At 42.3% G+C, this 25,550-nt stretch overlaps 1 long non-coding RNA gene across 1 annotated transcript; it reads right to left on the bottom strand.

Annotated features, from left to right (window-relative positions):
- Positions 1-17,214: 17,214 nt before the first annotated feature.
- LOC139076246 (uncharacterized) lies at positions 17,215-23,382 on the bottom strand. The gene is made up of 3 exons (XR_011527650.1): positions 23,184-23,382; positions 22,353-22,853; positions 17,215-22,226 (listed from the first exon to the last, which is right to left on the bottom strand). It is a non-coding gene; the product is annotated as an uncharacterized lncRNA (long non-coding RNA).
- Between the last annotated feature and the right edge of the window lie 2,168 nt (positions 23,383-25,550).

Here is a 25,550-nt window from a genome sequence, read left to right as displayed (position 1 = left end):
CTTACAATTGCTGTAGGCCTCCAGCCTGCAAGGCTGTTGTCAGCTCTCTCAGTGGTGCAGCTGAGTGAGGCTGGCCCCAGGCATGGGAGCACACTGTTGTTTCAGGCTTTGGAAGATGGGGCAAATCCCCTGTGTAGCTGTTTGAGAAGCACAAGTCTGCTGCAGCTGATAAGCCCCACCACCTCCAGGGCCACACATTCTGTCAACACAGTCCTGCCCAATGTGTGCAACCCAACCCACTGAAGTGCACTCAGTCACCCCACTCCAGAGACCCGACACACTCCACCACAGCAGGCCCACCCTCTGTGCATGCCCTGCCCCATAGAAGTGGGCCAACTCACCTGGCTGCAGTTTCCAGACACCCCACCTATGCAGGAGCACAAGTTGCCTGAGGGCTTGCTGTTGGGTGGAGCCAGTCCCTAGGGTGAGCTGCCTGCCCTGGCTGAGCTAGATCAAATTGGTACTCTAGTGGGTGTGGCAGACCCCTGGGCTATCAGGCCAGGGGAAGAATTCCAATAGCATCTGCCAGCATCTCTGTCAGCACCCCTGTACTAGGTCACAATAATGGCTGCTGCCAATGTCTCAGTCCCTGGAGAGGTCACACCTCTGAGCAAGATGCACCCAGAGAGTATCAAGTGAGTCTCTTTTCACCAAAGAACTGTGCACCTTTCTTTCTGGTGATTTTAGCTTGTTTTCTGAAACAGGTGAATTTGTTCATGGGCCCTTTAAGAGCAGGCTTTTTTCCCTTATGTCTGATAGCCTTTCTGGGTGTATTCCCCATTGTTATTAATAGCCAGCAAAGCCAGATATTATGACCCTCATCTCAGTTGTGCTGAGTCCAAAAGCTGCTTATAGTAAGTAATGCTCCCCCGCTCAGATCCCCACTCTTCCAGGGAAGGCTGCATACCTTAAGATTGCTTCTGGCCAGCCACAAGGTGCCACAGCTCAAAGGTGGCCTTTTTCTTTCAAGGAAGGAATTTCTGCCTCTTCCTCTTCAGTCAGCACTGTCCTTTGTTGTGGGAGTTATTTTTATCCAGTTTTCAGTTCTCTCTCAGTGGTAATTGTTCCAAGAGTAGTTGTAAATTTGTTGTGTCTATGGGAGGAGTGAGTTCAGAGTCTGCCTACACCACCATCTTGATATTCCAAAAATTGAAAAAATAATTTAAAGTTAAAAATTACCGGGATGTTGGGGGCTGGCCCCATGGCCTAGTGGTTGGGTTCGGCATGTTCCACTTCAGTGACCCAGATTCATGGGTTCAGATCCTGCGTGTGAACCTACACCATTCATTAGCCACACTGTGACAGTGACCCACATATAAAATAGAGTAAGACTGGCAGAAATGTTAGCTCAGGGCTAATCTTCCTCAGCAAAAAAAGATTAAGATTGGCAACAGATGATAGTTCAGGCTTAATCTTCCTCAACATAAAAAGATTAAGATTGGCAACAGATGTTAGCTCAGGCTTAATCTTCCTCAGCAAAAAAAAAAAAAAAAAAAAAATTACTGGGATGTATCACAATAAAAGACACTGAAGAGAGGATATAACAATTCATTTCTGGTGAAGAATTTGAATGGTGTTGTATGGACTGCCACTCAAAGAATCATGGCTGCAAACGCTAAAAACCTGATTATAATGAACAATGGAAAAGTCACGTGACATAATATGAGATGTTGTTAGTCAAGTAACAAGCTTGAGTAGAAATTAGAAGTTAATGACGTCTTGCATAATTCTTTAGTTCAAATATCAACAAAGTCATTGAAAAGTTTCATGACCATAGTGCATATGTCAGACCGTATACCTAACGCTACATGTTTTATTAATATATAAGAAACAGTTGTCCAAGTTCAGGCAGAATGGATTAACAATGTGGGTTACAATCTCCAAGGATAGGAGATCTAAGAGGAGGCTGGGAGCGAGGGATGCAGCGTCAGGGATGGACACAATGGTTAATTCTTCCTCACAGGAGAAGGTTGGGCTCTGGAAACAGACAACAAGAAAGATCAACCAGGCAACAAAAGAACTAAAATCCTCAGAGATGGGAGTCTGGGGCCAGCCCCTCCTTGATCCATCACTTCCCTGACTGTCAGCCACTTTCCTGTGTCATGGAGACGTAGAGAAGCAAAGCCCAGAAATTTCTCACAAGGATGCAAAACGCACAGTTCCCTGGCCTGTGTGAGAGCCAACACCATGATTGAGGAGTGATTACACTGTACATAAGCTGTAATGACAATCTGAAAGACAGCTGAGTCAAGTACAGCTACCCTGAGCTGGGGAGATTGCTACTGTTTACCAGGTAGGGCTTTTCAAAAGTTGAGTTACTGCTCCATCTGAGGAGAAAATGACATTGCTGACATGTCTTCCAGCCCTAGGCAAAGTCAATCTCAAGACCTACTGTTTAAACCTGAAAAATTCTCTGAGGGAGATTCCATCAAGGTTTTATTTAAGTACTGAACCTTCCAACCATGAAATTAAATCAGTAGCAATCATAAAACTAAGAGAAGCTGTGAGGTTGGATACGTACTTAGGAACCATATGTTCTTTATGGATAACTTGAAGGGTTTTCCCAAATCTATAGCTCTTCAACAAATCTATATGCCACGATGGTCCCTTTATCCAGCAGAGCCAGGAAAATGGTTCACAGAGATAAATTTTCCAGATAACTGAAGCATCACAACTGTTTTCTGAAATGTATAACATACCACACAGCTTTGCCAGTGGAGGATGCTGAACTTACTCACTCTCTGCCCCTTTGGGGATGACTCAATTCCTCCAGGCACTGTCCTTGATGACGACCTGGGATGCTTACTGAGGAGCAGAGTGAAGGAGTACTTTACTGAAAGACGTAAAGATTCTCCTGAAACCAAATGACCCAACGTGTTCTGCTTCTGCACTTCTGTCAGATTTTAGAATTTTTTGGTCATATTCCTTTGGCATTTGCTTCTCTCCTCCTACATCTTTGTTTCTAATTTGTTGACTTCTTACATCTGGAATTTTCCACTTTGAAAGTGTCATCTCTTCTTTAGAGTAAAGTGTTTGGCTTTGTGGTAACTGTTTCACCAGGGCGTTCACCACTCAAAGGTATTTTTCATTTAAATCCAGGTGTGTTGCTGGGTTGTAAATGGTTGAAGATGTGTGAAATCTCACATCTAAATTAGTCACAAGGGAAAATATTCTTCTTTCACAGTGAGTAATTTGAAAAATAAGATAAGCTTCAGTATTATTTGCAGCTCAACATGTAGAAATTCAAGTTCAAGAATTAAAACATAACAATTTATGAGAGATATCAGGTTAGCGTATTCCACAACCAGATAAACGTCATCTCATATTTCCAGCTCCTGGGCACAGGAAGTCCCTACATTACACCCTGTCCCGTGGACATCCCTCTTCTGTGGAGCTCTGCCTGCTGTTCTGAATCTAGTATTGTGCATATCACATCATAATCAGGGGGCTTTATATCCACGATGCACTTGATTGAATTCTAAAATGTTAATAAGGATTATGAACAGATTATTCTGAACCACAAATGGAATTTAAAAGACCATAATTTAGTCCATATAACTTACTTTTCTAGTTTTTGGTTTGTGTTCCTCTCTCTCATGCATAACCCAAGTCTGGAATCTGTTCTTCCGAGGAAGATGTAGAAACAAGCAACAGCCGGGCCTGAGTACCCGAATGCTTGAGGCTTCCAAAGTGTCTCCATAGATTAAAACCTCTGTTAGGAGAAATGCAGGATGTGTGAAGAACAGCAAATTTGCCCAAACCCTGAGCTAAGAGCAGTGGCCTGAAGTCAGCCTGGAGAGTGGCGCAGCCATGGGAGATGGCACGGCTGGCTTTCTAGTTGACTCTCTTGTGGTTCTACCTTCTCTTATACTGACTATGTGCTTATTACCACATTTATCCTGTTCACTCTGACCATCTTTCCAATGTTATTATAAGATCAAGTCTCCTAAATGTGTGCTTCTCCCTTATCAGCAATCCTCTCTGCAAAGAGAACAGAAGCTCTGAAAGGATTTCTTTGGGAGAAACATGTTCAGAGGAGTTCTTTTAACTGTGTCATTAATGTTCCCCTTGTTTCTGTGGAAGGAATAACAGGCAGCTGGGAACTGAAGCAAGAAAACATCATTTCCTTTCTTCTCATTTCCCTTTATCAGCAGACATAGGTATCCAGAGGAGCAGATGATGACATATGTTTAATTTTATATGTTTTCCAAAAGGTAGGCAGTAGTCACTTTGCTTTAAATAAAACTGCTTAAAATGTAGAAATAAAAACCAAAAGCAAAGATATACCAGCAACTACTTTAATGCTTTAACTATCTATAAAATCAGATATCTGGCAAACGCCGGTTGAGAAGGTAGTAGAGAAACAGGTAGTTCCTAAGAAAGCCTTCCAGGGATCTATTGTATGTAAGCGAATACATTTTCATTAGGAGAGACTTCACTTTTCCATTGGTATTTTCACTTTTTCTATTGACTGACTTGACTGTTTTATATATTAAGAATTTAAAATTTATATGGGATAACGAAAGACTCCTAATAGCCAAAGGAATCCTAAGAAAAAAGGATAAAGCTGTAGGCATCACAATCCCTGATTTCAAAAAATACTACAATGCTACAGTAACCAAAACTGCATGGTACTGGCACTAAAACAGACACACAGATCAATGGAACAGAATTGAGAGCCCAGAAATACACCCACACATCTATGTACAGCGGATTTTTGACGAGGAAGCCAAAAACATACAATGGAGAAAGGAAAGTCTCTTCAATAAATATTGCTGGGAAAACTGGACAGCCACATGCAAAAGAACAAAAGTACACCCTTATCTTACACCATACACAAAAATTAACTCAAAATGGGTTAAGGACTTGAATGTAAGACCCGAAACCATGAAATATCTAGAAGAAAACATAAGCAGTACGCTCTTCGACATTGGTTTTAGCAGCGTATTTTCAAGTACCGTGTCTGACTGGGCAAGGGAAATGATGGAAAACCAAATGGGACTACATCAAAATAGAAAGCTTCCACACAACCTAGAAAACTATCAACAAAATGAAAATACAACTTAACAATTGGGAGAAGATATTTGCCACTCCATATATCTGATATGGAGTTGATATCCAAAATATATAAAGAACTCATACATCTCAACAACAACAAAAAACTAACAACCTAATTAAACAATGGGCAGAAGATCTGAAGAGATATTTATCCAAAGAAGATATATATATGGCCAACAGACACATGAAAAGATGTTCACCATCACCAATTATCTGGGAAATGCAAATCAAAACTACAATGAGATATCTCCTCATGCCCATCAGAATGACTACAATTAACAAGACAAGAAATAACAAGTGTTGAAGAGGATGTGGAGAAAAGGGAACCCTTGTACACTGCTGCTGGGAGTGCAAACTGGTGCAGCCACTATGGAAAACAGCACAGAGATTCCTCAAAAAATTAAGAATTACCGTATGATCCAACTATTCCACTTCTGGGTATTTATCCACAGAACATGAAAACACAAATGGATAAAGATATATGTACCCCTATATTCATTGTTGCATTGTGGCATTATTCACAATCACTAAGACCTGGAAACAACCTAAGTGCCCATTAATGGATGATGGATAAAGAAGATTTGGTATATATACACAATCGACTACTACTCATCCATTAAAAGATGATATCTTGCCATTTGCAACAACTTGGGTGGACCTTGAAGGTAGTATGCTAAGCGAAATAATTCAGAGGGAGAGTCAAATACCATATGATCTTACTCATAAATAGAAGATAAACAACAACAACAAACAAACACATAGAGACAGAGACTGGATTGGTGGTTACCAGAGGGGAAGCAGAGAGGGAGGAGGATGAAAGGGGTGATTAGGCGTGTGTGTGTGTTGATGGACGGTAATCAGTCTTTGGGTAGTGATCATGATGTAATCTACACAGAAATCAAAATATAAGGATGTGCAGCTGAAATTTATATAATGTTATAAACAAATGTTACCTGAATAACAAAATTAAATCAAATCAAAATCCAACACAAAAGCACTGTTAACTATGTGCCAAAAATAAGTCAAACTAAAAAAGAGATTATAAATAAAACCTTTCCTATCACAAAGCATTCAAATATTTTCTCCTGTTTGTTTGGAAGTTTTACTTAAATCACAGAGTTTTATGTATTTTTACATTGTCAAAACTATCCAGTTTTTTACTTTATGTTTTCTGCTTTGGGAGTGATGCTCAGAATGGCTAATCCCTCATCAATATTATGTAATTACTCTTCTAAATACATCCCTCTCTTTCCTTTATGGGTTTAAAGTTTTTAAATTCATTTGAAATATATTTTAGTACCTAGTATGACACTGGAATCTAGGTTGATTTCTAAAGAATAGTCAAATAGGCCGGCATCATTTATCAAGGAGTCCATTCTTTTCTTCCAGAATTGAAAAGCCATCTGTCTCATATATTGAGAACACCCCCCACACACACACACACACACACACAGACAAGTGTTTTTTGAGCATGTTACATTCTCTTGGTTGCAGTCTTAAGATTAATCCTTGTAGAGTGAATCAGAAGATTAAAACGCTTGTGATAGACGAATAATCTTCTTTCTTTTAAAGTTAGGAAAACTTTCCCTGATACAATGTCCTCGTTTTTCTGCATTTTGGGATTTATTCATTAAATTCTTATGGAGTGCCAGTCATGACCAAGAAGGAGGCCCTGAGGATAGCTGGATTACAGGGCTGCAGTGTCTGTCCTCAAACTCACCGTCGAGTTGGGGGTGGGGGTTGGAGCTCTGAATGCGAGCAGACACCCCCAGGCGCTGTGGGAAAGGCTAGGCTATTAGGCTCTGCCTAAATCACCTTTGTTGCAGTGAGGGTTCCCAGGGGAGGGGATATTTGAGCTGTGTCTTGGAGGATGAATAGAGACTTGCCAAGAAGACAGAGGCAGAAGGTGTTCCGTGTTGAGGGAGCAGCAATGCCAGCACTTTGAAAAAATGAGAAGTTTCCTATAATTCAATAAATGTGCCAGAAAAGATCTTTTGCTTGGAAAGATCCACCGTGTGGCTGTATAGGCAAAGTACTACAGAGGAGAGAGTAGAGGCTATTGGTTGAGAGTTATTTTAATAGCCCAGGTGAAATAGGATGAGTGTCTGAAGTGACGACTTAGCAACAGGGATGAAGAAAGGAAGTGAAAGAAAAGTGCTCAGACGATAGAGCTCCAGGCTTATTGTTTGGCAAACAGACTAGATGGTGGTACCAAAACCAGGAGATAAGTTATAGGAGGCAGAGCATTACTGAGTTTCAAGCACCTACAGACCATCCAATCCACGGTTGGTTATTGACACCTGGACCACAAGAGAGAGATCTGAGCTGACATTACATCTTTGGGAGTCATGGATTTGTAGGTGAAGAATTATAAGATCAAATGCCTACATGGTGCAGTTGCTGGGTAGATGGAGTAAACGAGTGAAGTGGATAATAAGGGACGATGGGGACTCTCGTGAGCTGGGGAGAGCACGCCCCATCTCATGGAGCAGCTGCTGCTCAGCTCCCCTCCATTGTTGATGTGGGACGGTGGGCCCAGTGCTGGTGACTTTTTTATTTTTTAAAAGAAACCAGAAACCTGGACTTTAATATGAGCTCTCCCATCCTCTAACTACTTTAAGATTTTTAAAAAACACTTTTTGAGCCAAAACAAATTAGCTGGCTGGCCACATCAAGTCAACGGACACTTCTGTTATAGATGGTAACGCAAATTGTAAACCTGAATTGAAATTTCTAAGAAAAATGTAGTCCAAACTGAGAAAAGGAGGACCTCAGAATGAAACTCATAAAAACTCAAGGCCAAAGAGAGAACGCTGAAGCAGTTACCGCACAATATAACTCATATGTTTTCCACGGTGAGCGAGTGAAAGGAATATGTTCTTTCACAACACAAATATGTGTCCCAAAGAAATCCATGAGAACCAACCTCAAATACGTCCTCAGCGTGGTCAGTCCTGCTACAGCTCTTTCATCAAGTCACTCTCGTCCACCCCAACCATCACTTCAAAGCTTCTCCACTGTCTTTAAACCTTTGACCCTCACCACTAACCACAACCATCCTCTCTTGAACTGGTCACCCCATCTCATGCTTTATGTAGGAAATAGAATCTGTCAGACGGAATTTCCCTGTCTGAAACTAAACATTTGAACCTGTGGATCGATCCTGTCTCCTCCTTTCAGCTTCTTATGAATCTTACACGCTCCATGCCTTCTCTCTCTCATATATTTAGACACGCCATCTTAATCTTTCGCTAGGTTTTTAAACAGGTTCAGGCCTCTTCCATGAGCGAGAATAAAAACCAAAACAGCCTCTCCCAGTCCCACAAGTTTCTCCAGCTTATTTATCCTCCTTCTCTATTACACTCAAACTTCTTGAAAGACTTGTGTACACGCCCTGTCTCCAGTTCCTTTTCTCCACTCACTCCTTAGACTATCTGATCGAGCTCCTGTTTCAAAACTCTACCAGACTCCCTCTTGTTAAGGGCACCACACGACTAACCCAGTGAGCATTTTCAGCCCTCACCTCTCTTGTCCTCTGGGCACATCTGACCCTGCTGGTCACTGTGCTCTTCATGACCCACCATTTCCCTGCTCCGGTGGTAATCCAGCTGTCCCGGGCTTCCTCCTGCTCCTTGCCTAGATCACATCTTGTTCTTCACTTCCCCTGGGAACCCTGCCTTTACTGGTTCAAATATCACTATTATATACTCTCTGAGGGCAATAAAACTCTCTTTTGTAACATTTTTCACTGTGAAATTTTATATTTGTCTGTATGCTCTCTCCACTTGTAAGCTGAAGAAAGGCAGGCAGCAGCTAGTTTTTCTCATCATCACATGCACTGTAGCTAGACAAAGGCCTGGAGCTCAATAATGCTCTGTGTAGCGGGTGAATGACTGAATAAGTACAGTGAGTGATGGCAAAGCCTGGCCCTGCAGAGAGTACAGCTTCCCTCACTCGCCTAGCATGTGAGGAAATAAGGAGAAAACAGGATAGTTTCAAATTCTTTCATATTTGGATCATTTTAACTTTTAATTTTTATTAATTAAACACACACTAAACATACTTCAGAAATTTATCTAAGCAAAGTTGTTACAATATGTTTAATTTTTGGATCACTGTTATTTTTAGTTTTTATTCTTCAACCTGCACTTAATACTTGATATAACCTCTAAGTAGAGTGACATGAATATGAATAAGATTCTGTCTTTACTCTTAAGATGTAATTTTTCCTCCTTGTACATATTAAGACTTAAACTGAAAACAAAATTTAAATACCTATTCATTTAAACAGCTGCAAACGCAGCCAACTATAAGAATGATAAAGAAAAAAAAGTCTTAAAAAGCTCATTGAAATTACATAAAAAAACTTTTATTTCACCCCAAATATTTTTGCATCATGAAGTGTGTCCACGTAACGATCTATATCTAAAGGGATATGTAAAGGATGTATATTTAGAGACTGGTATGAACGAACACTTTCATTATGAGAAATGGACCAAATGTTATAGCTTATGATCATCAGCTATTTACCCAACAGGCATTTGTTGAGCACCTGCCATCAGCTAAGGTAAGCCAGGCCAAGTCTTCATGATCAACTGGATGTAGGATTGACTGCAGGAGAGAGGAAGAGGTCAAAGGACACGGAGGTTTCTAGATGTGTTGACTAGAGGGAGGATGAACAGGAATTATTTCTGGAAGTTTTGAATTTGGGACACCAATGTTAACTAAATTTCAAAAATGTTTAAAATATGCCTATAGTGGAAGCAGAGGGTTCTTGCTTATAAATATTACTTTGGCAGTAACTGACACATATTATGGTTGAAGGTCTGGGAATGGGCAACCGAGTTGGATATCATGGAGAGGTCAAGTCACGTAACAGATGAAAAAGGCCTTTTGATTTTCTCATTAAATATATATGAGAGTCTAAAAGGTGGATTTGGAGGTTATAAGACAGAGAATTTTCCTTTGAACTGAATGTGTCAAATCAACTCAATTCATGTTAGACAGCCCTATGTGCAAATCTCAGTTTTGTCACCTTTGATATATGACATTGGTCAAATTACTTAACCTCTCAAAGCCTCAGAGATGCTCACTTGTAAGGTGGAGGTAATAATACCTGCTTCCCAACACTTGGGGAAGAGTTAAATAAGATGCTAGTACCATATCTTTCACATATTAAGTGTCAAATATATAAGATTGCTGATGACCAAGAGGGCTGTGATGACAGTCATCCTCTGTTTACGACAGGGCCAGGACAGATGGAAGAGAAAAGAAAGAAGGAGACTTCAATTCAACATAAGGGTGAGATTTTGGAAGACCAAGTTGTGTAGATGGAGGGGTGAACTGTTGGAAGCAACGGTTCCATCCGTGGAAGGAGGGACTAGATGACCATTTGGTAGAAAGCTGACAGTGAGTCTTGAAGCGCTAGATAAAGGTTGGCATTCTGGTTCTATAAATGTATTCCGCCCCCCGGATCAGGAGATAGATGTAGGGGCATAATTTAGGGGAAGTGTAGAGGGAGATAACTTTGTTACGAGATTAATAGAAAATTTAATGTATCATTTCACAGCAAAAACAAAAGGTCCCCAATCGGGAAATGACAATTTTCTGCTCAAATGCAAAGCAGCAGCTACTGTACTCAAACACATCCCCACACCACCTCTGCCCACTCACTGATTTTATGAACAAGAGCCTCATCTCTTTCACTGCAATGCCAAAGCTTTAGGAGAATAAACAGAATTTCCCCTTCAAAAAGGACCGGAACCCCCGATTCATGGAAGTGACAGTATGCTTTCCTAAGAAAAATCGGATTTTGAAGGCAGATTGTTTGGTGTGATTAGTAGTGTTACCAAAGAATTACCCAATTATCTGAGAGAAAACAATTACCTACAAAAACATTTCAAATGGCAACTCTCCAAAACCATTTCACTTTACTCTCAAATTTTGAAGTCCACATAAGATGAAGTACTTATTAATGTAGCCATTTCTGAAGACTGTTCTTCTCACTGTTTTTAGAGCAGTGGCCATGAGTGGCGGGAGCTGTGCCCATTTGTTCTTCTGACAATTCATGTTTACTCTTGAGATCACTGGCAGGAACTGAAAGGGCAAGTTCCGGCTCTAAGTCTGAGTGATGTTCACAGTCCTAGACTCACTCTCACAAGCTCAAACAAAGATCTGAGGGATTCTACACATTGGGACAAGATTCAGGGTGACATTATTCTTCTGAGGAAAGCGTTTCAGAGGAGTTTGCCTACTCTGTAGATCCTGGAGAGGTACAGGATGCTTTGTGCAATAATCCTGAGAGAAGAAACCGTGAAGGAGCCCTGTTTTTCCTTATAGCATATGAAACCTGAGCTATGAAGTCAACATTATACACACATCAGCTCTAAATTCTCCAGGGGAAGAACTATTCCGGGTAAGAAGACACTACTAAAGAGACCTGTTCTGGATCTGACTTTCCCCCAGGCTTGTAGACAGAAAGTGGATTTGCGGTTCTTTTGCGTACACCTGAGTGGAGTATCGTATATAGGTCTCCAAGGACAATACTCTATGTGCTCTGAATGGGAAATAAAAATCACAGGAAAACCAGAGTCTTCTAGGGCTATCTCAGCCACACCCCACATCTTGAGTTGGATCTGTGAGAAGGGCATCAAAGCAACTCCTCTTTGGTATAGGGATAAAGAGAACAGACAGGTCCCTTTCATCCTTGCGGAGGAAATAAGTGCTGTGTATCGATGTGCTGATGTGCTAGCAAGTTGGCATTCTTGGATTTAATAGTCATGGTTCTCCGTGGTCCTGTGTGATATTATTTGACCTGACTGGCGATGTTTTACAATTCTATTGAGGCACAAATTTGACTTAAACATGCTGCAATTCCAGAAGGTTTGGATTAGCTAGTGAGGAAGTGGACAAGGCCAAGGGACTACTCAGCATCCACGTCTCAAGGCACATCCATTGTCTTCCTTCTCAGTCACATTTGCAACATCTGGAATAAAGTTATTTATAACGAAGAAACTTTCTTTAGTTGTGAAGTCTGGCCATGAAGTAAGAAAGGAGATGAGGAAAGGAGATGCTCATTGTTGATGGAAGTGTTACTAGATCATGTTCTAAATCTTGTCCAAACTTTTCCCATACCTGTGAAGTCAGAGTTTTCCCAAGCCCTCGTCTCCAGAAATGTTTCTTATGGACACAAGGGGTTAACTGTAGCTCTAAAAAGAAGTGTAAAACATGTCAGGGCACATGGAGAAGAGTTTGAGCACGAGGAAGATAATTTCACTTCTTTCTTCTAGGCAAAGTCTTCCAGCCCATGCCTCCTTTTTCCAACATTGATTTGATCTTTTAAAATAGTTATTTGAGGGGGGCTGGCCCCGTGGCCGAGTGGTTAAGTTCGCGCGCTCTGCTGCAGCCGGCCCAGTGTTTCGTTGGTTCGAATCCTGGGCGCGGACATGGCACTGCTCATCAGACCACGCTGAGGCAGCGTCCCACATGCCACAACTAGAAGGACCCACAACGAAGAATATACAACTATGTACTGGGGGGCTTTGGGGAGAAAGAGGAAAAAATAAAATCTTTAAAAAAAAAATAGTTATTTGAGGAACAGAAATGTTATCAAAGATCTCCTTCTGTAAGATCATCTTAAGTGTTACCTTACAGAGAGAAAAAACCTAAAACATTTCCCCATTTCAACTGATAAAACTCAACTCTAGTGATGGTAAACTCAACTCTGAAAATCAATTCCTAATGAAAATTTTTAATACAAAACCAAGGTTAAAATCAGTTGGTAAAGAATTATTTACTATTTCGTAACGCAGAAAAGGTGACGAATTTTTCCTGTTAAAGTAACTTCTGATTTGATGTAAAATGCTTCAGTTGTCCCTCGTTGTCTTGAGGATGGAGCCCGTACTCCTTCACACGGCCCATCAGACCCTTCACTGTCCCGCTGGAGCCTCGCCCCCCAGACGCCCGCCCCGGCTCTCGCTGCTCCCGGTTCCTGTCATCCTGAACTCTGAGCAGTTCCCAACCCTCAGGGGCCTTTGACCGTGACCTTCTCTCTCGGAAACTCTCAACTCAGTGCTGCTTTCTTCAGCAACACTGTTTTGACCTACTGACCTTGCGTCAGGAACCCGTCTTCTGAAAGGTCCCAGAGCTTCCCCAGTCTGCATTCGCCATCCATCGAGACCCTTTCCCAAGCACCTTGTGTTCCCGCTTGTTGTAGCCTTTTTTGTGTGAGGAAGATTGTTGCTCAGCTAATAGCTATGCCAATCTTCTCCTATTTTGTAGGTGGGACGCTGCCACAGCATGGCTTGATGAGCAGTGTGCAGGTCTGCACCCAGGATATGAATCTGCAAACCACAGGCTGTTGAAGCAGAGCACATGAACTGAACCATTACGCCACTGGGCCAGTCGCTATTGTAGTGTTTTTGATGCTGTAGCATTACTGTCTGCTTGTCAGTCTCCCTCATTCACTCATTCAAGCATCTCACAAATATTCAGCAAGCACGTATGACATGGCAATCACTCTTCCAGGCACGGAGGATGCAACAACGAAGAACAAAAGTACCGGTTATCACGGAGCTGAGCTTCCAGTGGGGCACCACAAACAACCACACTTGCACATGCAGTAAAACGCCCGGCCGTCTAAACTGCTGTGGAGAAAAATGACACAGGGTGAGGCAAACAAGGAATGAGTTACCTCTGGTGGGGAAAATGGTTGCTTTTGGAAAGATAGTGGTTTATTTTGAGAAAGGTGATCCTGGGGGAACCTTTAATGAGACAGCAGGTTTTTTGGTTTATTTTTTGTTTTTACATGGATTTGAAATGGGCAAGAGAGCAAGAAACACTGGTAATTAAATGAAGTTGTGTTCTAGGCAGAGGAAACTAAGAGAGCAAAGACTGTAAAACTCAGATCTTCCTGGCGTATTTGGAGGAAAAGCAAGGAGGACAGAGCAGCCGCTGTGCATCGTGTGAGGGAGAGAGTAGTAGAGGCAAGAGTCCAGCTGTTCCGGGGACATTCAGGTGGGACAAGGTTCTCAACAAGGCTGTGCATGAGAAACAACTGGGGAGCTCAGAGACGTAGGACAGCCCAGTCTCATCCCAAGAGAGTCTGACTTCAATGACTTGGAGTGGAGCCCTGACGTTGGTATCTGTCATGGTGCTGTTGTTTCGTTTTTTCCTATCGGCTTTTTTTCGAGGTGTGATAAACTTTTAATTTTAGAGTGGTTATAGGTTTGTGGAAGAGTAGCAGAGAGAGGGCAGGGAGTCCCACACGCCCTCACCCAGTTTCCCCCAAATGCTGTGACACTTTGCATTATCATGTTACGTTTGTTACGGCCCAGGAACCAGCACTAGCCAATCTCCACACCTTATTAGGATTTTGCTGCTTTGGACTCTAATGTCCCTCTCTCTTCTAGGATCCACCCCGGGACACCACGTTCCCTTCAGCCAGCGTGCCTTCAGAGTCTCGCTGGGTTTTCAGGGCCTGGACAGTCGGGAGGAGGACTGCTCAGGCTTAGCAGGGCCCCTCTGATGTTTTTCTCATGTTTAGCCTGGGTTTCGGTTTGGGGGAGAAGACTCCAAAGCCGGAGTGCCCTTCTCGTCACTTTCGGATGGGGGAATGTGCCATCAACATGACTTACTGACCTGTCATTGATGATGTTACCCTTGATTGCTGGGCCAAGACAGAGCTTGCCAGGTTCTACTCCATAAGATTTCTTTTCCCCACTTCCCATAGTCTACTTTCTGGAAGTAATTCAGTAAGCACAGCCCACACTCAAGTGAGGGTAGGGCATGGAGTTAAGGGCCACCTTTCGGGTGAGGGAGGCACTGATATTTTTAAGGGGCTCCCACAGTGATTCTAATGTGCAGCTGATGTGGGGCATCCTGGGCCATTTTAGGGTTTTGACCCTATTCCGAGCAAGATAGGAAGCCATTGAAGAATTTTGAGCAGGTGAGTAACATAATCTGACTTAAATTTCAAAGGTTTTCTCTAGCTGGTTACTGGGTTTCTCAAGTAGACTGTGGACAGGAGCAGAAGCAATGGGAACGGGTGAGAGGTTATTCCAATAATTCATGTGTAAAGATGCTGGCAATTGGGACCAAAGCTAGCTGCAAGCTACTTCTCAGGGTAGGAACCAATATTTCTTTGTATCTTCAGACCACAACACACCGTAACAAGTATAGCAGATGCTCCTCAATGTGATGTGAGTGATGGTGGAACAGAAGGTTCACGCATTGCTCTGTGGGAGGCAGGGAGCCTCAGAGGGTGGGAAGGTAAGGCGTCTAGGAAGGTTCTGGAATATAACATGGCATGAATCATTAACAACCGACTGAACAACTGAAAACTTACATTTCTTATCTGTAAAATGGAAATCACAGTCCTTCCAGAGTAATGAGTAGGGATAACCAACAAGAATAATCAAATGTAAGGGACTCCCTTCACGCTGCTAGTAACGTGCCGCGATGCCCAAGCCTTGCACACGCCCGTGCGCAGCAGTGGGAAAGAGGGCGAGGTCTGAGTCCCAGACTCGCTTCTCCTCTCAGCATCGGTACTTATCGCTTTGGCCAAAGTATACCACCTCTCTGGGTCTCAGTTTCTTCACCTTGGAAGTGAAGATAACAGTTCCTACCTCATAAGACTGTTGTGAGAATCAAAAGATTTAACATAAAGAGGTGCTTAGAATGACTCTTGGCACGTGGTAACAAGCTCTCAGAACTCCAGCTACTGCTATTGTCATTCATCCCCAGAGCACATGTCCCATGCTCTCAGAACATTTCTCACCTAATCCTGCTGTGTTGGATGTTGTTTTCCCCCAGACCCATTCTCAACCAGGGCAGCCGGCCTCTATGGACTGTGTCAGGATGGGGCCCAGTTGGGAGGCCAGCACAGGACATCATAGGGTGGGAGGAGAATGCCGGTCGGATATAACCCCAGTCCCCTCACAGCCTGGTACCAGGTTGCTTTGGCTGCATTTTCCTATGGAAAGCCTCAGCTCCCAGCCAGAAGCCCTCTCTACACCTCTCTCCACTTCCTGTAGTCACTTCCTTTCCTTGCTCTTTAAGGTCAAGGGGTGGTAAGAGGTTTCCCTTATTGTTAGCCCAGAGCACCAGAGCACTGTCCCTTTTTCCAAATGTCTGCTCACACTCTAGTAAATTGTCCCTTGATTAAAAGTTTCATTTCCCTACTCTGGATGTACATCTGTCTCCTGTTGGAATCCTGACTGATACAATAGGCATCATTCCCATTTTGCAGATCACAAGACTGAGGCTTTAAAAGACTCTGCTCAGGATAATGAAAACAGCAGGAATTTCAAGCTAGGTAGTCATGCGTTCAAATCTTGTGTAAGTCTGAGCAAGTCACTTAAACTTCTCCCAGCTGTGTGAGTCATATAAACAGATTCTTAGCTGTGTGAGTTTGGGCCAGTTATTGAAACTGTCTGAGGCTCAGTGTCTCCTTCTGCAAAATAGCCCCAGAGCATTTCCATGAGTGTTACAAGTGATACTGCATTTAAAGTCATCATCGTGGTGCCAGGCACAGAGTGGTTGGTTAATAAAAAATGTTAGTTTCTGTCCAAAAAAAGTTTCTACATTTTGGAAATAGTTCAGCAATTTCTGGCTCAATATCTGTGGTCTCTTTGGGGCTAAACTTTCCCATTTTTATTATTTTGTAAGTGCATCTTTGTATGCACTGTTGTCAAATAGGATTCTTGTGAGCTCTCCTTTGTTGTTGTTTTAGTCTTAGTTTGTTTCATTTTTGCAAATTTAGCTATAGAATTATGCTTAAACTTCCAAGAGATAGCTCTACTTTGTATTTCGCAGCAGTAACCTTAGACAAACAAATGAAATCTCCATCTTCCTGTTCGCCTTCTAACTTAAAAAGTTCTTGGCAGGTTGGCCTAGTGCAGAAAGTTGTTATCAAAATGACTTTTATTAAGGACTGTAGCAATCATCGATGCTAAATCTCTCTTTCTGACAACCTTTCCCTGTTGGTGCACTTGATAATTTCTTATCTTACACGGAGGGACAGGTTTAACGCAAGGCTATTTCTGAAAGCTTCTCAGAAGACGGAGAACAACGTTTCTGCACAGCATTTGGCCTGAAACAACTGTTTCCACTTTGGGGATTTTCAGTTATTATCAGAAATCATTCATAGTCCAATTGGCAATGGAAATGGCATTGGAATGCTTTATTGAATCTGAGGTTTTGTACACCAACTATATTGATCAGAATATGTCAGCTCCAGGCACATTACAGCTTTGTTACATTTAACGTAACTGTCACTCGGATGTTTCACTACAGAGTAGTGCCCTGGGCCTAAGCCTACCAGGAAAGAAAGTAATTGCTTATTTTTTTAAAAAAATATTTTAGGCTCTCAGACTGTCAACTCGAAAAGAGAAGTTGTCTTTTTCTATGTTAAAGGATTCATTGTCATGGATTTAACGGTTGGAAAAGAGGATGGAAAGGAAGCTCATGATTGGCTCTCCTCATGCGCCAGGGACGCTTCATATTTTATTTAAACACCCAACAGTCTTGCACGGTGACAATTATCTCCAGTTCACTGAGGCTCAGACAGGTGAAGTGTCTGACCGTAAGCCGCCCATCTTGGGAGCGATGGATTTGGGTCTCAAGAGCTGGCCTCTCTGATTCACAAGTCCAAGTTCGTTCCGCCCCGTCCACTCACCACCTCCAGGACAGCACTTTATTAGAGAACGGCTTTTTAAAAAACTACCAAAACCTCATCTGACTCAATATTTGACAATTTTCTCAGCTTCTAAATGATCTCAAAGCTTTCGCTCCCCATCCCATTGCTCTGTTCTCAATTTAAATCCTCCGAATCTCTTACCTGTATTGTTGCAATAACATTTTAACTTGTCTTCTTGAGTCTAGTTTTGTCCACTCCAATACATTATCCATATTAATATTTTAAACACAAAGACCTAATTATTAACTCCTCCTGAAACGTTTCCACAGCTCCTCATCGCCAATGATATAAAGTCAGAATTCCACATTCAAGGCATTCCACAATCTAGCTGCCCCCTACATATTCAGCAATCGAAGTAATTTCTCGTCCCCTCTGTTCCAGGCATATGGAATTTCCCTAATCCACCATGCTTTTCCATGCCTCCTGGGTTGCACATGTTCCCTCAACGCTCACTCCCATCTTACCCGGAGAATGTGTACTTATCTTTTAAGACTCTGATCAGAACTTGTCTTTCCAACGAAGTCTTCCCTGGCCTTTCTGAATGGTTGTATGCCCAAATCATCATTTTTATTTGTAAGAAAAATACAGTACTGAAGTTATTTCTTTGCATTTTGTCTCTTCCTAACAGATTATGAACTCTTTGCAGCCAGGGACTGTGTCTAGGTGTTTAATAATTACTTGGAAATGAATAAATCTATTAAAACCTTTAGAGTTAGTTTCCTGTTTTCCAGCAAATATCTTTAAAAATAGCAAACTTTGGGGATCTAATTCATTATACTGATGCTTTAGAAACATTTCCACCTGAGCTTACTCTTGAACTTTTCTATGCTGGCCACAGTACGCCTAGAAAGAGAGGATTTCTGCTCACACTAGTAAAAATTGGAGAGAGGGCTCAAGAAGAGAGGAGCAGTAGACTGGTGACTAAAAATGGAGAAGGAAGTATAAGAAGTGGAGAGCAAAAAGAGGAAGCAGCACCCAGAGAGTAAGCTCAGGGGTCGCAGAGTTGAAAGAGGGAGAAGCTGAGAAAGAAGCACCTATGAAGCTCGAGACTCAGAGATGGGTTTTGATATCTGGAGCATGGAGTAAGCAGGGGAGGGTCAAGGGTTAGGAAGGGGGTCCAGTAGGATGGGTTACAGAAGCCACTTCTAGGCTTCCAGGGCTCACAGCTGTGCGTTCTTCTGTTTCTCAACCTGCTGTTGGGATGCCGCACAAGACCCACTAACAATAACCAAGGGCATGTCACTCACATCTCGTCTGTCACTCAACAGACTATTTATCAAGGAAAAAGACAGAGTTTGGGGAGCAACAGACGTTTGAAATGGGCTGAACAAACCCAAACAAAGATTTCAGGCAAATAAGAGTGTCTCTTTTTTAACCAGTTAGATCCCTTGCAACACAAGTTTCATCGTCTCCATGGATCTTCTGGCAAGTGATAACGGACAAGCCAAGGAATGTAAATAGCAACACCGAAAGCAAACGAAAGCAAACAAGGGGCATAAGCACTAGACGGGATAATCAGCTCCTTTCTAATTGAAAGTTGATCATAGGCACAATTAAACAATCATTAGTTCACGTCCTCCTTCAGCAGGAAATGGCATCGCCTACAGTTTTCTTGGCACATATAAAAAATGGTGTGAGAACTAACACTTGATACTGTATGACAATGTCATACCGGCAGGTGCAGTCAGAGCGCCCTCTAACCACTACTGACGCCTCCTCACTGGTCTTGACGTCTGCAGCCTCTAACCCTGTGCCGTCCCATGCAGTAGCTACTAGCCACGTGTGGCTATTTAAGTATAAATTTAAATTAATTAAAATTAGCAAAAATAAAAAAATTCAGGGACCAACCTGGTGGCGCAGCAGGTAAGTTCTCATGTCCCACTTCAGCAGCAGGCGGTTCACCGGTTCGGATCCCGGGTGCGGACATACGCACCACTTGACACGCCATGCTGTGGCAGGTGTCCCACACATTAAGTATAGGACGATGGGCACGAATGTTAGCTCAGGGCTAGTCTTCCTCAGTAAAAAAGGAGGGTTGGTGGTAGATGTTAGCTCAGGGCTAATCTTCCTCAAAAAAAAAAAAAAGTAAAAAAAAATTCAGTTTCTCTGCCACATTAACCACATTTCAAGTGCTCAATGGCCACATGTGGCTACTGTATTGAGCAGCACAGATGTACAACATTACCATCATTTCAGACATTTTTATGAGAAAGCTCTGCAAGGCTTCCCATTTGCCATAACCATCTCCACTCAGCCTAGCCTGCTCATGCATATGCATAGTTTTACTATATCACTTCCTTGCTCAGAAACTTCTGACAGATTTCTTGTCACCAGGGCAGTGCTTCCCAAAATTTAATGTACATTCCTACTATGTGGGGATCTTGTTAAAATGCAGTCTCTGATTCCATAGGGCTAAGATGAGCCCAGGATTCTGCATTTCAGTCAGCTCCCAGGTGATGCCAATGGTGTTCCTTCGACCATATTTTGTCATCCTGCCTTTCAACGTTCTCGATTCTCTCACCAGCCCTGCCTGATCTCCATCAGCTTCCAAAAGGGCCTTTCTTTCTCTAGCAGCTAAAAGTTTCTCACCAGTTCCTACTGATGCCATTATTACTCATGCTCCCTTCCTATGCTCATCCAATTCCTTCATTTTCAGGAAGGCCTCCCCAGTGGCAGAAGCCTGCTTAATCACCTATGTACAGACAGCTCTAGAACAGCACGCAGAGGGGTCACCTCAAGGGAACTGGACGACTTGCACTACCCAGGTCCTCCCCAGGAGATGCTAGTCATTTGGTCTGAGATGGGGCCCAGAACCTACTTGATTGACAGACTGCAGGTGATTCTTATACCAGTGTTTCCATAACCAAACTCTGAGCAATGTTGCCTTAGCATACTTCTTATATATACAACTGATTTTGATACTTAAAAAACTTACAGATAACCTTGCACTGACATTCAGCTGCTTATAGGGTTTTGACTTATTGCAAAATTAAGTATAAACAATCGATTTACATCCAGAAATGTCAATAGATGTGGATTTCAACCCTGATCACAAGTTGGGATTCCTTGAGAGAGATTTTAAAATCCTCATGCAAAGGCCCCATCCCTAGAGATTCTGATTTAATTGGTGGGGGAATTGTCCTCCCCTCCCCCAAGCTCTGTTATTAGTTGCCTGGGGATGCCTTAACAGAGCACCAAAAATTTGGTGACCTGAAACAGCAGAGTTTTTCCTTTTCACAGCCCTGGAGTTAGAAGTCTGAGATCAAGGTGTCAGCAGGACCAGGCTCCCTCTGAAGGCCCCAGGGGACAATCTGGGGCACACCTCTCTCCTAGTTCCTGTGATTGCTGGCAATCCCCGGCTGACGGCTGCGACCCTCTGATTTCCGCCTCGTTCATTGCACAGCCTTCTTCCCTGCATCTGTGTGTCTCCAAATGTCACTCTCCTTATAAGGACACAAGTCATGGGATTTAGGGCCCACCCTTACAGGTATGAGCACATTGGAACTTGATTACACCTGCAAAGACTCTATTTCCAAACAAAGTCACTTTCCCAGGTATCTGGGGTTAGGACTTCAACATATCTTTTTGTGGGACACAATTCAACCTGCACACTCCCCAGGCGATTCTAACATGCAGCCAGATTTTAAGAACTATGGGTCTAAATTCAGCAGTTCTGAAACTTGAGCAAAGATCCGAATCAATCGAGGGGCCTGGTAAAACAAAGATTGATGTGTCCAACTCCAAGATTCAGTGGGTCTGGGTTGGGCCCAGGGATTTTCATTTTCTGAACAAGTTTGAAAACCACTGGTGTGGGGGAAGGAGAGATGAAATGGGTGTATATCTCTCCAGCTCTCGGAGGAGCAGCATACCCATCACCCGGGAGCTTAGGGGAAAGGCAGACTTTCGAGTCCACCCCAGCCTACCAAACAGAGACTGCATTTTAACAAGATTCCCAAGGAATCTGAATGTTCATTAAATTTTTAGAAGCACCGTTGTGTACTATTCAAAATAAAATTGTTCTTTAGCAGCTGGTTGAATTAGTTAGTGAGGGAATGGATGGACGAAGAAATGAATGGATAATTAAGCAGATTCCCCAATGGCCTGTCTCCCAGAGGCAGAACATGGGCCTCCTCAATCCATTGACCAGGAAGTTGTCTTAGCAGCTGTGAAGAAAGTGGCTTGTCATCATAGTGGCTACAAGAAATCTGCCTGTTGGTTCCTCAGGAAGTGAGTGTTCTCTGCTCACTTGTCTTTTCCAGGCGTGAACCAAGAAGTTCCATACTTTCCTCCCCCTGCCCCTTCCCAAATGACCTCATCTGAACACTCTGGGGCTTCACTGTCAGCCCGCTGTTATTTGTGCCAAAGTCTGAAACTGGACGCTGGCTGAAATACAGAGAAACACAGCACAGTGAGATTCGGCGATGGACTGACTCTGGGCCAAGAGCGGAGCAGGTAAGTTTCAGAGTTTCAGCTGAAAAAGAAAGGAAAGCTTTTAGAAAGCTTAGAGCCAAGTCAAAACATGCCATATATGACCTTCTCTTGGCAGAGAGACTGTAAAATAACAGTAGACCAAATTCCCCCGGTAATAGTAACTGACCCGTAAATGCCATCATTGACGGATCGTGTTTCTGGAAACGCTGTTCTAGAGCTCAAGTGCTCGTGTGAACCTCAGAGGAGTTTGGAAGTAGGCTTTGAATGTCTTTCTTTTTCTCTCTCTACTCCTGATGTCCATTTTCCTCTTGGAGAATTGTACTTTTTTTTTTCCTGAGAAAGTCAGGTACCCAAGCAGTCACAAACGGTTGTCGTCTAGAAGGCCAAAATTTTCCTGGAAAAAGTTGTTTTTGGAAGGCTATCATTTCTTCATGGAGCCATTTCTCCCCATCACTGAATCATTTGATAGAAAGATTGCCAGAGTTCACATGAAGAGTTGCTTTTTTAACCTGTCAGTTTGAGGAAGAGTTGCTATTTCATTTTAGTAAAATGGGTATTGTCTGCAGAGGAACAGTCTAATTTCAGGGAGCATAGTTTGTTCATATGTTGTATCCTGCCACATGAACTGAAGAAAATAATTAATGTTCTCTTGCCTCCTCTTCCTCTTCTGCAAAATAAGATTAACAAAATTATCAATCTGCCTCTCAGATGTCTATTAGACTTAAATAGAACACATATCTCATTAAAAAACTCTCATGTCTTTAGCCATGTAATACAAATACATTTCTGTAATCACCATTTAACTTAATTTAAATTTTATTTTATTTCTGGTATAAGCTTATAAAATCAGTTTCCACACTCTAAATGCTCAATTAAGGCAGATAGGACTTTTGGTCTGAAATCAGCCAGTTACACACATTAGTAGCTTTAGAATCAAGAACAAAATTAACAGCTCTAGACTTCTCTTTATTTGTGCACAATGAGAAATGTTCCTTACCCAAAGCCAGGATGAAAAATCCTCCTCTCTCTCACATTCTCTGCTGGTAAATTGCTGAATCACTGTGTGTGGCAGCCAAGTCCAGCGCTGCTGGGCATGCCTCTCGGAGAACTGTCAGGGGCACCCAAGGTCCCTCTGCTGTTTCTAGATGACAGGGCGAGAGGAGCAGCCTGACGCCATACTCTAAACAGCTCTGTGTGTGTGAGAGATTGTTTCCTTCCCCTTTATTAAAGCTGGTTGAGATTCTGCATCTCTCTATGTTTGTGCAAATCACAGATTGTACAGTTGGAGCATAATGTAGGGATCTTGAGAAATCACGTAGTGCGCCTCTAAAGTGTCGCATGAGGAATACTGTAAGTCACTTTCCAAGACGACTGAGAGGAAAAATTTGATAACTAAGACTGTCCTCGTCCCACATTTGAATAAACCGCAGGCTGCAGATTAACTCCACTTTCTGTGGTTCTTATTGGGTGGGATTAGACGCAGCCTTCTGGTCATAACGTTTTATTGGTTTCCAGTGCTGTTACTTAGAACGATCTTTCTCTTCCCCGAATTAGAAACGTCTCCTTAATCCAGCCTTATAAAATCTTCTTATAACCGCTTAATTATCATCCATTAGAACTAGACATGGTAACAGAGTAAGGAGCTGATGTGTGCTGAATAAAATCGTAGATTACTTTGCAGATCAAGGGCGTCAGGTCTGCAGAGGGAGGAATCAGCCTCAGCTCTGGATACAGCCTGCTGGGATCTGACCGAGGGCTTTTCTAACTGTGTGATGCTGAGCGTGCTGTGCAAACTCTCTGAGCACCCGCGTCTTCCCCGTAATGAAAGAGTGATCACAGCACCTACACTATGGAGTTGCTGTGAGAATGAAATGATATAAAACACAGAAAGGCTGCAGCAAGGTGCCTGATATATAGTAAATGTTTGTGGTGATGGTATCATCAGTGTTTGAATATGCGCAAATTCATCAAATTGTACACATTAAATTTGTGTGGTTGTTTGTATATCAATTACACTTCAGTAAAGCTGTGAAAAAAAATACGATTTCCGGTTTCTCACCTACTCCATTTTGTATTGATTTCAATAGTTAATTAGTGTCATTTTGATGCTGTTTTACCGTCTTGATCTCCTATTAACAAGTTGGCATTATAAGAAATGAGAAAAAAATTTTAGGAGAGCACAACTATTGCTACATATTAAACTGAAGGATTAGTATTAAAGAGGAGTGCATTTTCTTTCTTATAAGAATAATAGATTTAGGTGACTAGATTTGTTGTTATGCCAAAAACAGAAAAATAATTGTTCCAATAAAACAGCTCTGCCAACTTCAGCTTGTTTGCCCTTCAAATTAGTTTAGTTATTAAAAGCATTATTGGTTCCAGCTTCCTTAAAACTTGACCAAAGGCCAAATAATTTACTCGGTAAATATTAATTCAACAAATATTGATAGATTACCTGCCTCTTGCTAGGTTCTAATCTGCTTTAAGAAAAATAGTCCTTTTCGTGGGTGAGTTTTACTGTCTATTCTCTTTTTCTGGGTCACTCTCTCATTTGTTCCTTTGATAGAGTAACCAGCCCACCTAGCCTTGGTACAGCCCATATAGACCATGATGTATCAGTTTCTTCCATAGTAGAAAATCAGTGCCTAACACCACAGCACTGCTGCCAAAGTAGCAGGTGTCCTGGAAGTGGCCAGGAAGCTCCCTGACTGCTGGAAGGGCTGTGAGTGACAAACACATCTCAACCTGCCCTCCTGAGAGCCGTGAATTAGGGCAGCAGGAGCCTGTGTCATAGCAATTACCCAGCCACACCAGCACGTACACTGTTATTTCACTAACACACCTTTGACTTCTTGAACTTCACCTGAAGCAACTATTGTTTAATCTGAATTATTATTTATAAAACTGATAAGATTTTATTTTTCAGAAGTAGCACCCACACTTGTACTTAAGAGAAAGTTCTGAGGGTAGCTTTAAAATAAAACACATTTCTTAATGTTGGGGGACCTCCGTTCAATTGAAATACAGTCACATTTAATGTGTTTAATAAAGCCCAGATTTTTACATCTCAATGGTACAGGGCATACTATGTTTGCTATATATTGTTACACAGTATTTATAGTTCAAAAAGTGGAGCTGATTGAGGGGAAGTCACTGATCAGGAAAAACACAGATCTTGTAACTGCTGCTGGATGTTTCCCAGGGCTGGATGTTTCTGGAACACTAATGTATTATTTCATCTTGTTCTCTTTTGGCTCATGAGCCAAGGCTGGCATCTGTTTTGGCAGGTCTTGGAGCACTGGGCAACCAGACCTTCACCAGCAGCAACAGCACACTGAACTTGAGATGCCAGCAGCCCCAGCAC

Source organism: Equus przewalskii, chromosome 15 (assembly GCF_037783145.1).
Source record: "Equus przewalskii isolate Varuska chromosome 15, EquPr2, whole genome shotgun sequence".
Classification (NCBI taxonomy): domain Eukaryota; kingdom Metazoa; phylum Chordata; class Mammalia; order Perissodactyla; family Equidae; genus Equus; species Equus przewalskii.
The sequence above is the reverse complement of the archived record's forward strand: the minus strand, read 5'-3'. Positions and strand labels throughout refer to the sequence as shown.